Source organism: Cervus elaphus, chromosome X, assembly GCF_910594005.1.
Source record: "Cervus elaphus chromosome X, mCerEla1.1, whole genome shotgun sequence".
Lineage (NCBI taxonomy): Eukaryota > Metazoa > Chordata > Mammalia > Artiodactyla > Cervidae > Cervus > Cervus elaphus.
Genome location: NC_057848.1, coordinates 158,169,000 through 158,185,409, shown reverse-complemented (window position 1 = coordinate 158,185,409; position 16,410 = coordinate 158,169,000). Strand labels below are relative to the sequence as shown.

Here is a 16,410-nt window from a genome sequence, read left to right as displayed (position 1 = left end):
ACAGGCTGAGAACATATCTGAAAATCTAATAGCTGAAAACTTGCCTAACCTGGGAAAGAAAACAGTCACCTAAATCTAGGAAACACAGAGTCCCATAGAGAAGAACCCAAAAAGGAACACATCAAGACACACTATAATTAAAATGACAAAAATTAAGGATAAAGAGAGAATATGAGAAACATCAAGGGAAAAGCAACAAGTAACATTAAGGGAACTCCCATAAGGCTATCAGCTGATTTTTCATCATAAAATCTGCAGGCCAGAACAGAATGGCACAATATATTTAAAGTGATGAAACAGAAGAACCTACAACCAAGACAACTCTACCCAGCAAGGCTCTCCTTCAGATGTCACAGAGAAATCAAATGCTTTACAGGCAAGCAGAAAGAGTTCAGTACCACCAAATCAGATTTACAACAAATGGTAAAGGAACTTCTCTAGGCAAAAAGAGAAAAGGCCCCAAGTAGAAACAAGAAAATTACAAAATGAGAAAGCTCACCAGTAAAGGCAAATATATAGTAAAGGTATGAAGTCATCCACACACAAAACTAGTAGGGAGGTTAAAGACAAAAGTAGTAAAATCATCTATATCCACAATAAACTGTTAAGGAATACACAAAATAAATACATAAAAATATGATATTAAAAATAGTAATTGTGGGAACTCCCTGGCAGTCCAGTGGTTAGAACTCTACGTTTCCTATGCATGGGGCACAGGTTCAATCTCTGGTTGCAGAATTTAGATTCCATAAGCTTTGCAGCAAAAATAAAGCAATCATGAGGGGAGGATAATATAAATGCAGGATTTTTGAAATTTATTCAGGGTGCCCAGGCTTGCCACTATTATTCAACATAGTTTTGGAAGTCTTGGTCATGGCAATCAGAGAAGAAAAAGAAAAGCAATCCAAATTGGAAAAGAAGTAAAACTGTCACTGTTTGCAGATGACATGATACTGAAAATCCTAAAAATGCCACCAGAAAACTACTAAAGCTAATCAATGAATTTAGTAAACTCACAGGATATAGAATTAATACACCAAAATCTCTTCTATTCCTATATACTAACAATGAAAAATCAGAAAGAGAAATTAAGGAAACAGTCTCATTCATCATTGCAACAAAAAGAATAAAATACCTAGGAATAAACCTACCTGAGGACACAAAAGCCCTGTATCCAGAAAAACTATAAGACACTGATGAAAGAAATCAAAGATGATACAAACAGATGGAGAGATATACCATGTTCTAGGATTGAAAGAGTCAATATTGTGAAATGACTATACTACCCAAAGCAATCTACAAAGTCAATACAATCCCTTTCAAATCACCAATGGCATTTTTCACAGAACTATAACAAAATTTTTTTTACAATCTGTTTGGAAACACAACAGATCCCAGAGAGCCAAAGGAATCTTGAGAAAGGAAAATGGAGCTGGAGGAATCAAACTCCCCGACTTTAGATGGTACCACAAAGCTAGAGTCATCAAGACAGTATGGTGCTGACAAAAAAACAGAAATATACATCAATGAAACAGGGCAGAAAGCTCAGTGATAAACCCACGCACCTATGGTCACCTTATCTTTGACAAAGGAGGCAAGAATACACAATGGAGAAAAGAAAGCCTCTTCTATAAGTAGTGCTGGGAAAACTAGACAGCTACATATAAAAGAATGAAATTAGAACACTTCCTAACACAATACACAAAAATAAACTCAAAATGGATTAAAGTACAAATTGTAAGGCCAGACACTATAAAACTCTTAGAGGAAAACATAGGCAAAACACTTTTTGACATAAATTGCAGCAAGATCCTTTTTGACCCACCTCCTAGAATATTGAAAATAAAAACAAAAACAAATAAATGGAACCTAATTAAACTTAAGAGCTTTTGCACAGCAAAGGAAACTCTACATAAGATGAAAAAACAACCCTCAGAATGGCAGAAAGTATTTGCAAACAAAGCAACTGACAAAATATATCTCCAAAATATTATCCAAAATATTATCTTCAAAATATATAAGGAGCACATGCAGCTCAGTATCAAAACAACAAACAACCCAATCAAAAAACGGGTGAAAAACTTAAATAGCCATTTCTTCAAAGAAGATGTACAGATGGCTAATAAACACATGAAAAGATGCTCAACATTGCTCTTTATTAGAGAAATGCAAATCAAAGCTACAATGAGATATCACCTCACACTGGTCAGAACGGCCATCATCAAAAAATTGTACAAACAATTAATGCTGGAGAGCATGTGGAGAAAAGGGAACCTGCTTGCACTGTTGGTGGGAATATAAATTGATACAACCACACTGGAGAGCAGTATGGAGGCTCCTTAAAAAACTAAAAACAAAACTACCATATGACCCAGAATTCCTACTACTGGGCACATACCCAGAGAAAACCATAATTTGAAAAGACACATGAACCCCAGTGTTGACTGCAGCACTATTTGCAATAGCCAGGACATAGAAGCAACCTAAATGTTCATTGACAGATAAATGGATGAAGATATGATCCATATATACAATGGAGTATTACCCCTGAAAAGGAACCAACCTGGGTGATTTGTAGAGATGTGGATGAACCTAGAGTCTGTGATACAGAGTGAATAAGTCAAAAAGAGAAAAACAAATATTGTATATTAATGCATATATATGGACTCTAGAAAAATGGTACTGATGAACCTATCTGCAGGACAGGAATACAGACAGAGAGAATGGACTTGTGGACTCAAGATGAATTGAGAGGGTAGCATATACACCACCACGTGTAAAATAGATAACTAGTGGGAAGCTGCTGTGAAACACAGGGAGCTCAGTTTGGTGCTCTGTGATGACCGAGAGGGTGGGAGGGAGGCTCAAGGGGGAGGAGGTATATGTATACATATGGCTCACTCACATTGTTGTACAGCAGAAACTAACACAACACTGTAAAGCAAGTATACTCCAATTTAAATAAATAAAATAGACACCACAGAGATAAAAAGGATAAGAGACTACTAGAGCTTCCCTTGTAGCTCAGTCGGTAAAGAATCTGCCTACAATACAGGAGACTCAGGTTTGATTCCTGGGTTGGGAAGATCCCTTGGAGAAGGAAATGGCAACCCACTCCAGTATTCTTGCCTGGAAAATCCCATGGACAGAGGAGGCTGGCAGGCTACAGTTCATGGGGTCGCAGGAGTTGGACACAACTTAACAACTAAGCCACCAAAAGACTACTACAGACAACTATGTGCCAATAAAATGGACAACCTAGAAGACACATGAACAAACCTTTAGAAAGGTACACTCTCCCAAGACTGAACCAGGAAGGAATAGAAAATATGAACAGACCAATTTCCAATAATGAAATTGAACCAGTAATTTTAAAGCTCACCCCCCCCCCAAAAAAAAAAAGTCCAGGGCTAGATGATTTCACTGGTGAATTCACCAAACATTTAGAGAAAAGTTAAGACCTATCCTTCTCAAAATATTCCAAAAAATTGCAGAGGAAGGAACACTTCTCAACTCATTCTATGAGGCAGTGTCACCACGATACCGAAACCAGACAGAGTTATCACAAAAAAAGACAATTACAGACCAATATCACTGACGAACATAGATGCAAAAATCCTCAACAAGACGTTAACAACACAAATCCAACAATACATTAAAAGGCTCATACACCACGATCAGTGAGATTTATCCCAGGGATGCAATGAGTTTTCAATATCCATAAATCAATCAGTGTGACACACTACATTAACAAATTTAAGAATAAAAACCATATGAGCACCCCAACAAATGTGGGAAAATCTTCTGATAAAGCTCAACATCCATTTATGAATAAAAAAAATCCAGAAAGTGGGCATAGTAGTAACATAACTCCACTAAATAAAGGTCATACATGACAAACCCACAACTAACATCATGCCCAATGGTGAAAAGCTGAAAGCATTTCCTCTAAGATAAGGAACAAGGCAAGGATGGCCACTCTTGCCACTTTTATTCAACATAGTTTTGAAGTCCTACCCACAGCAATCAGACAAGAAAAAGGAACAAAAGGAATCCAAATTGGAAAGGAAGAAGTAAAACTCACTTTTTGCAGGTGACATGATACTATATATAGAAAATCCTAAAGATGCCACCAGAAAAGTACTAGAGCTCATCAATGAATGTGGTACAAAATTAAACTACAGAAATCTGTTGCACTTGTATACACTAATATAAACTATCAGAAAGAGAAATTAAGGAAACAATCCCAGTTACCAATGCATCAAAAAGAAAAAAAAATACCTAGTAATAAACCCACCTAAGGAGGTAAAAGGCCTGTACTTGGAAAACTGTAAGACGTTAATGAAATAAACTGAAGACAACACAGATGGAAAGTATACCATATTCTTAGACTGGAAGAATATTGTTAAAATGATCATACTACCCAAGGCAATCTACAGATTCAGTGCAAGGAAGGGAAAGAGTGAAAGTGGCTCAGTCGTGTCCAACTCTTTGTGACCCCATGGACTATACAGTCCATGGAGTTCTCCAGGCCAGAATACTGGAGTGGGTAGCCTTTCCCTTCTCCAGGGGATCTTCCCAACTCAGGGATCGAACCCAGGTCTCCTGCACTGCAGGCAGATTCTTTACCAGCTGAGCCATAAGGGAAGCCCAGGAATACTGGAGTGGGTAGCCTATCCCTTCTCCAGCAGATGTTCCTGACCCAGGAATCAAACCAGGGTCTCCTGCATGGCAGGTGGATTCTTTATCAACTGAGCTATCAAAATACCAGTGGCATTTTTTTAAAAAATGAGAATAATTTTTAAATTTGTATGGAAACACAAAAGACCCTGAATAGTTGAAACAGTTTTTCTTTCTTGAGAAAGAAAAATAAGAGCTGGAGGAATCATGCTCCCAGTCTTCAGCCTATACTACAAGGCTATAGTCATCAAAACAGTATGGTACTGGCACCAAGTACTGGCACATAGATCAACAAAACAGAATAGAGAGCCCAGAAATAAACCCATACACTTAAAATCAGTGAATCAACAACAAAGGAGGCAAGAATATACAATGGAGAAAAGGTAGTCTCTTTAATAAGTGGTGCTGAGAAACCTAGACAGCTACATGTAAAAGAAATCTCTAACACCATATACAAAACAGATTCAAAATGGATTCAAGACCTAAATGTAAGACCATATACTATAAAACTCCTAGAGGAAAACATAGACAGAACACTCTTTTTGACATAAATCACAGCAATATATTTTTTGATCCACCTCCTAAAGCAAACATACGCAAAAATAAGCAAGTGGGACCTAATTAAACTTAAAAACTTTTACACAGCAAAGGAAACCATCAATAAAATGAAAAGATAACCTACGGAATGAGAGAAGATATTTGCAAATGATATGACCAATGGAGGGTCATATCTAAGAAATGTAAATGGCTCATACAGTATGGCAGAAACCAACACAGTAATTGTAAAGCAATTATCCTCCAGTTAAAAATAAACAGCTCAAAAAAAAAAAAAAAACAGCTCATACAACTCAGAATCAAAAAACCAGACCACCTGATTAACAAATGGGCAGAAGACTTGAATAGACATTTTTCCAAAAGGAAATGCAGATGGCCAACAGGCACATGAAAAGATGATCAACATCACTAATGATTAGAGAAATGGAAATGAAAACTACAATGAGGTACCACCTCACACACATCAGAATGCTATAATCAAAAATATTATTTATTATAAATAATAAATGCAAGGGAGGGTCTGGAGAAAAAGGAACCCTTGAATACTTGGTGGGAATGTAAATTGGTGCAGCCACTGTGGAAAACAGTATGGTGATTTCTCTAAAAACTAAAAGTAGAACTACCATATGACCCAGCAGTTCCACTCCTAGGCATATACCTGGGAAAAAAAACAACCCCAAAACACTAATTCAGAAATGTACACACACCCCAGTGTTCATAGCAGCATTATTTACAGTTGCTAAGATATGGAAGCAATCTAAGTGTCATCAACAGATGAATAGATAAAGAAGATATGGTGTGTGTGGGTATATAATGGAATAGTACTCAGCCATAAAAATAAAATTTTGCCATTTGCAGCAACATGGATGGATTTGGAAGGCACTATGCTAAATTAAATAAATCAGAGAAAGACAAATACTGTATGATAATCACCTATATGTGGAAACTAAAAACCAACAAACTAGTGAATGAAACAAAAAAAAAGAAGCAGAATCAGAGACAGAGAGATCAAACTAGCGGTTACCATAGGGAGAGGGAAGAGGGGAGGGGTAACATAGGATATTATGGGGTTATATGAAATTGTGTGTGTGAGACTTCTGAAAATTGCAAAGCACTATAGAATTTAAAGACTCATTCAATTAAAAATAGTCTATTACATTAAAAAAAAGAAATAGCCAGTAAAATTCTGAAAGAAGACACCTCTAAGGGGGAACTAGACCTAACAGATATTAAAATATCTTTAAAGCCTAAATACACTGAATTACAACAGTGTGATACTGGCACAAATATACCAGTAGAATAGAATACAAATTCCAGAGATGGACCCAAGTATACATGAAAACATCTGATAGAGGTAGTATTGCTAAACATTGAGGCAAAAAGATAGAGTTTTTTTTTTAATGTTGAAGAAAAAAATTTTTATCAGAATTTCTCAACACTACTGACATTTTGAGTCAGATCATTTTTTGCTGTGGGAGTTAGCCTATGCACTGTAGGATGTTTAGAAGCATCCTTGGCCTCTATACACTAGATGTCAGGAGCACTCCTTCCCCTAGTTTTGACAACATGAAATGTTTCCAGACACTGTTACATCGCCCCTGGTTGAGAACCATTTAATTATAGAGTTATACTTCACACCTTATATAAGATTGAACTCCAAAGGGATCAGAGACCTAAACATAAAAAAATGCAACCATACAAGTACTATTACAGAGTAGGGGTGAATTATTCTTTGCCCTTGGTCTAGGAAATGGCTCTGTAACTCTGACAACAGAGGCAATAAAAGAGACTACTGATAAATTTGAACATTAACTTTTTGCATGCTGAGACACCATAAACAAAGTCAAACAATAACCAAAAACTGGGAAAATATATGTGCAACATATACCATAGGGGAAAAGGACTGATATCACTAATAGATAAATATCTCTTAAAAATGAGGGACAAAGAGAGGAGCAAAAATCTGGTAGAAATGTCGGTGGAAAGCCTTGAACAGACAATCCAGAAGAAAACATGAAAACATTTATTAAACTTAGGGGAAATTGTTCAAACTCATAATTAGGGAAATAGAAACAATACAGATACCATTTATCACCTATTAGATTAGGAAAAATTAAACAATACAACAACATACTCTATTCCATTGGTGCAATTGGAGAGAAAACAGGTACTCACAAATATTGCTGGTGGAAATGCAAACTTTTTGGACAGCCTACCTAGAAGGGAATTTGGCGATCTCTAACACAACTGCATATGCACTCACTTTCTGCCCTAGAAATCTTGCTAAACCTTCACCTCCAATAATACAAAAAGGTTATTCATTGCAGTGTTGTTTACAATTATGAGATACTGGAAGGTGCCTATAAACAGATGGATATATTTAAGAGGTATTTAGTCATTAATGATATTAGCCCTTTTTCTGTGGTTCTGTACATGTAGTGATGGAATACACTATAGGACATCCACATAATGAAGTACTATGCAGCTGTAAAAAATATTTTTATGAGCTAATAAGGAGTGCTTTCCAGGACATACTCTTAAGGGACAAAGGCAAAGCCCAAAAGAGTATCTACAGTATGCTACCCTTCATGTTACAAAGAAGGATATATAAGAAATTATGAAGGTATCCACTTGTTTGTATAAAAGAAATAGTCAACTCTGCTATAGCACAACATAGCCATCCTTATAAATCTTCACATTATGCAGAACTGCACAATAAAAATCCAAAGGTTTATGGAGAAAACAGCACAACACTCAAAACATTTCTGTCATACACACATATACAAAGACAGGAACCTAATAAACAGTAGCACAGGTTTACATGTGCGAAATGGTTAAGTAATGCATAATACAATAAATATGTCACTTTCCCTAGAAAAGGCCCTAAAGTGTGCTTGTGGAGTGGGCATCAGGAGAAGGGGGAGAGGCAGGGGTACCTGAAATCAGAAGGCAGGCTGCAGTACCAGATGTCGATGGGTGTGGCTGCTAAGACAAAGAGTGAACCAAGGGGGCTCAGAGATGATTGAGGTGTGTGCATTTTGTGTTTTTCCACAGTTCAGGTCAGCTGGGTCAGTTCCTGCATTCACCCAGAGCTTCTCATGCACAAGATTGTGCATAAAACAAACACAAAATTCATGCTGAGCTCAGATTGTTCTCTAAGATAGCAGTCATGTTGGGACAAACTCACTTTTTCAAAACAAGAGTTATGGCAAAACCGACTATATAGGGGAGAGAAACCAGAAACGAATGAGACAGGTTTACCAACAGGGCGTGGGTAGGAATGGGGTAGAAAATGTGGGGGGTGGGAAGGAGGCAGCAGGGTCAAGGGAGCATGTCTTTGAGTATATTTTGGGGAGCTCTAACTCTTAGAACCCAAGTAATCTTTCACATGCATGCATGCATGCTAAGTTGCTTCGGTCATGTCCGACACTTTGCACCGTTATGGACTATAGCCTGCCAGGCTCCTCTGTCCATGGGGTTCTCCACGCAAGAATACTGGAGTGGGTCGCCATGCCCTCCTGCAGGGGATCTTCCCAACCCAGGGATCGAACCCATGTCTCTTATGTCTCCTCCACTGGCAGGAGGGTTCTTTACCTCTAGTGCCACCTGGGAAGCTCCAGTGTATCACATACCCAACCCGATAAATAAATAATTAACATCAGCCTGAATGTAAAGAGAAGCCAAAATGGAAAACAGGCGATAACAAATAAACCTAACTATATTACAAATGAGTATCATAACCACACTGAAGGAGATGGGGAAGAAAATAGCTAACCTAAGTAACTTTGGAAAGACCTATGTTTACTTTGTTGTTTTGTCTTAATCACAAATATTTATGGATGGACTGATGAATATAATTTTAAATATAAGAATAAGGCATGACCAAGGATTTAAACAATATGCTATGACTGCTAAAAGAGGGCAAAGCCATAAACTTAGGAACTTTAAAAATTCAAGTCAAAGAGCCTCTGAGGTGCTGAATAGATGCTTATCAGACAGTTATCCCCTTGTAAACAATTCCTGTGTTATATCACTTCATCAGAAAGCCAGAATGATACATCATACAGAATTCCTCATTTGTTTGCACTTGAGCGATCTCTCCCAGCCACTCCCCTGTCCCCCATTCCTTTCCTTTCCCTTTGCAGTGGTGTTCTTTGGCCATTCCTTTTCTAAAGAATTGCTTCTTCCCAAGCAAGGAAGCACACAATGAGTCAGAGAAAATCCACCAGTTCAGTTCAGTTCAGTCACTCAGTCGTGTCCAACTCTTTAAGATCTCATGGACTGCAGCACGCCAGGCTTCCCTGTCCATCACCAACACCCGGAGCCTGCTCAAACTCATGTCCATTGAGTCGGTGATGCCATCCAACCACCTCATCCTCTATCATTCCCTTCCCCTCCCATCTTCAATCTTTCCCAGCATCAGGGTCTTTTCCAATGAGTCAGTTCATCGCATCAGGTGGTAAAAGTATTGGAGTTTCAGCTTCAACATCAGTCCTCCCAATCAATGTTCAGGACTGATTTCCTTTAGGATGGACTGGTTGGATCTCCTTGCAGTCCAAGAGACTCTCAAGAGTCTTCTCCAACACCACAGTTCAAAAGTATCAATTCTTCAGTGCTCAGCCTTCTTTATAGTCCAACTCTCACATTCATACATGACTACTGGAAAAGCCAAAGCTTTGACTAGACAGATGTTTATTGGCAAAGAAATGTCTCTGCTTTTTAATATGCTATCTAGGTTGGTCATAGCTTTTCTTCCAAGGAGCAAGCATCTTTTAATTTCATAGCTGCAGTCACCATCTACAGTGATTTTGGAGCCCAAGAAAATAAAGTCTCTTACTATTTCCATTGTTTCCCCATCTATTTGCCATGAAGCAATGGGACAGGATGCCATGATCTTAGTTTTCTGAATGTTAAGTTTTAAGCCAGCTTTTTCACTGTCCTCTTTCACCTTCATCAAGAAACTTTTTAGTTCTTTGCTTTCTGCCAGAAAGGTGGTATCATCTGCATATCTGAGGTTATTGATAGTTCTCCCAGCAATCTTGATTCCACTGTGTGCTTCATCCAGCCTGGCATTTCACATGATGTACTCTGCATACAAGTTAAATAAGCAGGGTGACAATATACAGCCTTGACATACTCCTTTCCCGATTTGGAACCAGTCCATTGTTTCATGTCCAGTTCTATCTGTTGTTTCTTGTCCTGCATACAGATTTCTCAGGAGGCAGGTAAGGTGGTCTGGTATTCCCATCTCTTGAAGAATTTTCCACAGTTTATGGTGATCCACATAGTCAAAGGCTTTTGCATAGTCAATAAAGCAGAAATAGATGTTTTTCTGGAACTCTCTTGCTTTTTCGATGATCCACCAGATGTTGGCAATTTGATCTCTGGTTCCTCTGCCTTTTCTAAATCCAGCTTGAACATCTGGAAGTTCATGGTTCACATACTATTGAAGCCTGTCTTGGAGGATTTTGAGCATTACTTTACTAGCATATGAGATGAGAACAATTGTGCAGAAGTTTGAACATTCTTTGGCATTAGCTTTCTTTGGGATTGGAATGAAAACTGACCTTTTCCAGTCCTGTGGCCACTGCTGAGTTTTCCAAATTTGTTGGCATATTGAGTGCAGCACTTTCACAGCATCATCTTTCAGGATTTGAAATAGCTCAACTGGAATTCCATCACCTCCACTAGCTTTGTTCATAGTGATGCTTCTTAAGGCCCACTTGACTTCACATTCCAGGATGTCTGGCTCTAGGTGAGTGATCACACCATCGTGGTTATCTGGGTCATAAAGATCTTTTTTGTATAGGTCTTCTGTGTATTCTTGCCACCTCTTCTTAATATCTTCTGCTTCTGTTAGGTCCATACCGTTTCTGTCCTTTATTGTGCCCATCTTTGCATGAAATGTTCCCTTGGTATCTCTAATTTTCTTGAAGAGATCTCTAGTCTTTCCCATTCTATTGTTTTCCTCTATTTCTTTGCATTGATCGCTGAGAAAGGCTTTCTTCTCTCTCCTTGCTATTCTTTGGAACTCTGCATTCAAATGGATATATCTTTCATTTTCTCCTTTGCCTTTAGCTTCTCTTCTTTTCTCAGCTATTTGTAAGGCCTCGTCAGACAACTATTTTGCCTTTTTGTATTTCTTTCTCTTGGGGATGATCTTGATCACTGCCTCCTATCACAATGTCACAAAACTCCATCAGGTATTCTGTCTATCAGATCTAAACCCTTGAACCTATTTATCACTTCCACCATATAATCATAAGGGATTTGATTTAGGTCATACCTGAATGGTCTCATGGTTTTCCGTACTTTCTTCAATTTAAGTCTGAATTTGGCAATAAGGAGAAAATCCACCACAGGCAGATATATGAATGAACAGATTTAGGTGTTAGGATGGCAACAGCCTTTTGGGGTGAGGTCTAAACTAAGCTGACTTTGGCAAAGAAGCTGCTCTGACTCCTGGCTCGCTGAAAGGTCTACAGTGCTACCTCGGGTTGTGCCACCACTGCCAGACTCCTTGATTCTAAGCAATTACCAGTGGAGGTAGGAAGCCATTGTAACCAGACAGCTAATGTGACAATATAGTCAGTGCTCTGGACCTCTACTGGGAGCTGACTGTGGCTTCTGACTTAATTATTTGCCAAGTGCAAAAACCTTGAGGATACTAAGGATGATCTTGAAATCCCTTGGACAGGATGAGTTAGGCATCTCCATAACTCTTTCCACTTGGAAACATGAAGTGAAAAACATTCCAGGGCATGCAGTACCAAGTTGTATAAAGCATGCTGCAGAGGTGGGAACACAAGAGGCTCTTAGGGTGCCCGGCCTTTTTGTTCAGAGAGTCCCAGGCAGACTGTCAGGGCAGCTCCCTGGGTTGTGATAGTGCCCCAAAGCTGAGCAGACCAGCAGGCATGTGGCTATTTTCTGAAGAAACAACACTGTTCTAATGAGTACCCACAGAGTAGCCACCCTTCATGTGCAGAATCAGAAGCCATAGGTCAAGCACCCATGGCAAGCCACCTGGAAGACTTGGCTCGATACCTTTCGAGAAGAACATCTCCCTCCAGCAGCCCTTTGATGACAGAGCAGAGTACAAGCGACAAACAGATGGTCACATTCTTCTGAGACAAGTGTTGGCTCCCAGAATGCTCCTGGGGAGACAACGTCCCAGAGCCTCATTTATGAGCAAAGGTAAATAAAAGCTGCCAGGCCACAGAAGCATCTTGTCAAGTTAGACATATATTTAAGAGAGGAGATTTGGAGGCATGACAAAGGGCATGCAGACTGAAAGATCGAGGCGATGGTTGACTGGGTGACAGAGAAACAGGAAGCAAACGCCACGTGGAAAAGGCCGAAGTTGCGTGCTGAGGAGGGACAATGGGATGGCCACGGTCTGTATCAGTGACAGAGCTCGCCTGGCTGCTTCTTGGCTTGAGTTGCTGTCTCACTTTCTCACGCTGGATGGATGTGTAGCATTCAGCAGCATAACTGCGGGGGGGGGGGGTGATATTTATAAATGGGGAACTGGTGAGTGGATACTGAACAGAAATGGACTGGGTGTGCTGTTCTGTAACGCCCCGTGTACACCAAAGGGAGGTTACCACACAAAAGCTGTAGTATCTTGGATAGATAATAGGGAAGAGGGAGGGCTGGGAGATAGGAGGACGCTCACATCCAGTTCTTAGATACTAGAGAGCAGGGAACAGTCTGGTCTTGGCCTTTCAGTCAAGAAATCAGATGTTCACTTTCTGCTTGCCGTCCACCTTCTCCAAAGCCTTACCAAATTCTTCAAAAGATATGGCACCATCCCTCTCTAGATCAGCCTCCTGAATGGGGAGTCTGTGATGCCACCCAGTTGCTCATCCGAGACATTCACTCCAGCCATCATGTGAAGAACCTGGAATAGCTCATTGTGGAAGATTTTGTCATTTTTATCCAAATCATATAGTCGAAAAGCAAAGTACAGTTTGTTGCTTTGGCTGTTAAGTGGTTCTAGTCCATTCTTATCTTTGCATTTTGCACTATCTTCAGTGGATCAGAAATGAGCCAAAGATTTTATGAAGCCACGGGAGCCTGCCTAATCTTTTCCCTCTGGAAAGAAGGCACTGATGAGCCAGTCCCCCAATGGCTTGATGACAAGTCTTGGAATCCACTGGAAATCTTCCCAGCTGAGGGTCCCATTCTCACCTTTGTCCAGGCTGGTGAACTGGCTGTAGAGGTAGATGATTTGATTGTGGGAGAAGCAGGTCTCCATCCGGATCCTCCTCAAGCTCTTCCCTCCACAGTGACGTGGAAGCCCAAGACCCCATTTGCACATGAGAGCTCCTCGGGGAGCCCCCACACCTTGAAGAAACAGTGTAGACTAAAGACAAAAGGAATTGTACACAAATATTGTACTTTAGTTGGTAAATTTTTTCTTTACAAGAGAACAAGTTAGAAATTCTGAAACTACTTTTTGTGCATACTAGGATTGAACAAATACTTTGTGGATAACTAGAGTTTGCCACCTTTGGAGAAAGGAGTTCCAAATAAGGAAAGAGGAACATAAAGAATGAATCCCTTGGTGCTAGATTAGAATCTAAAGTACCAGTATAAATTCATACATGTATTTTCACACATATACATATGCAGGTAGTTAGGTGCAAAATATGTGCACATATGCATTTGTGAGTATTGAAATGTACTTCCTAGCTCTGTCATCTGAGAGTGCCTTAGAAGCAATGACACTCTGGTAACATTTAAGCATATTTAGTGCCTAGAACTTGCTTCTATATACCACTCTATAATAAAAGAAGCCAGGACTCCTTTCTAGGACTGGGCCGGGGGAAATAGAATACAAACCTGGAATATCTTGAAAGGCCAGAAATCAAGAAAGTACTAAAATAATAATAATAATGCCATGTGAAAAGGGCACAGGAACCAACTTGAAGGAGCTCCCAATGGCCAAATCTGGGACAGTAAAATAATGATAGTAATAGATTATAAGACACAGCATAAAAGAAATATTCAGGAGTCTATATTGACATGAGTAAACTGGGATAAGCAAATAAATATATTGGGGTGAGTAGCTATTCCTTACAGAAGAATTCTAACTAATAAATGTAGAAATAGTGATGGAAGGTGTTTTAAATCACCATTTAGCCAAATGTGACAGCAAAATTTTGTACAGGCAATAATCACTGGATGCTAAATAGTTGGGTTATTATGTTGAGAAACAGGATACTTGCGTAGTTTCAAAGTTTCTCCCCACAAGATACTTGTTGATTACAAAGAGAAAACAGTAACTTGAGCTGCAAATATCTGGCAGACACAGTCTTAACCCAGGGATCAAAATTAACATCAGCAGTAAAAAGGCATGCCTATGTATGAAACCCCTGACAGGAAGCACTGAGATAACACTTCTGTGGGGTTCTTGCCAAAAATTAGTAACTTCAATCTAATCACAAGACAATATCAGACAACTCCAACTTGAAGGACATTCTAGAAAATAACTGGCTAGTACTCTTCAAAAATATTAAGGTCATGGAAGGCAAAGACTGAGGGAATATCACAAACTAAGGAGACTAAGGAGATTTGACAACTAAACCCAATGCGAGATCCTGGATTGAATCCTGGACCAGAGAAATGACATTATTGGGAAAACTGATATTCCAAACAAGGTTACTGTATTAGTTAATAGTATTTATCAATGTTAATTTCCTGGTTTCAATAAGTGTACTATGGTTATGTGAGATGTTAACATTAGGAAAACCTAGATAAGGATTATATGTACTCTGTTGCTTGATGACTTCCCTGTTAAGTTTAAAATTGTTTCAAAATATAAAGCTAAAAATAAATGTATACTCTTAGCCATAGATATTTCACAGTTGAGACCTATACCCCAATGCCTATGCTATATTTATGGCTTCAGGAAAAGGTAAGTTCTACCAGGAAATGCTTAGTACACAGTTTACTTTAAATAGCAAAATTTAGATGACCACAAAAATCTACTCTCTGATGAGAAGTTGCCATGGTATGTGACACTTTGGCCCCTAATGTACCATCATGGCATAGATTCTCATTTCAGAGCGTGGAGTCAGTTTGTCAGAGCAGTTCACTCTGATCCCTTGCTGAATGCTTATCTGTTCTCATCAGTCAAGACCCCTGGTCCAGGCTCAGATCTGCACTTACTTGGAATATGCACATGTTCTTCCCCTACACAAACATTCCCACAAAGCGTCCCTACACAAAGCATTCCCAAGAAGGTTACAACACTCTTTCCCACATAGTCCCCGCCGCCCCAGCTGATCAGAGTCAGCACTCAAGCTGAACAAACTATTGCTGCGTTTGGCCTGCAGTCAAGTCTCCAGGACTCTTGGAGTCTAAGTTCCTGCTTAGATTCTGCTGTCTAAATAGACAGGCATGGAAGTCACTCTTCTGCAAATGTGGGAAGAGGCTCCAGCAGTCTCACCAAGTGTCCCTCTTCAAGCCTCCCCGGCGATGCAGGGTATGATGTCAAATGGGCTCTGTGGTATGGGATGGAGATGCTTGCTATGAGATGGCAGAAGTTGATCAGGTTCCAGAGAAACAATGAGACCTAAATCCGTATCATCAGGGTTGACAGTCAACTTATTCCAATCACATTCACAGTAATTCTTTGTCAGACTTGATACAATGAACCAAGAAAGAATATCAGAGATTCTTTGTCATTTCATAGCCTGATAGTAGTTTCCTTACTTACCACACTGTGGCATCCAGGGATATTAAAATAAGAATCTGTCAAATCCTACTTTTCTTCTTACTAAGGGGGTGCATTTGAAAGACAGGGGACATTTCAACAGCCTTATTCAGAAGTAAACGGAGGACATCATTCAAATTCTGATCCATGCCCCTTTGGTTGTAGTCCAGAGCTATAAATAATGACCGCATTTATTCTTTTTTTATCAAGAAGAAAAAAAATCAGCCTTATCAGAAGGCAGCTTCTGAGAAAAACTAATCTAGCTCACAGAAGAATTAGAATGCTGAGAATGGAGTTTTGAGCCATGAGAGATTAAAGACTAGAGTTGGCAGGAGGGGTGTTTCAATACTTTTTACCTGACCTGGTGATAAAGAGGTACACACTGCTTCACCCTCTCCCCCATCCCTAGCTCTGTCTTCTCTCATCCAGTCTCTCCCTTTCTTCCCTTTCTTCAT

At 39.4% G+C, this 16,410-nt stretch overlaps 1 protein-coding gene and 1 pseudogene across 3 annotated transcripts in view; one reads left to right on the top strand and one right to left on the bottom strand.

The window, feature by feature from the left end:
- The window catches only part of NHS (NHS actin remodeling regulator), a 338,447-nt gene that overhangs the window by 296,710 nt on the left and 25,327 nt on the right, over positions 1-16,410 (top strand). The window lies entirely within an intron of this gene.
- Positions 12,960-13,547, bottom strand: LOC122689384 (annotated as a pseudogene).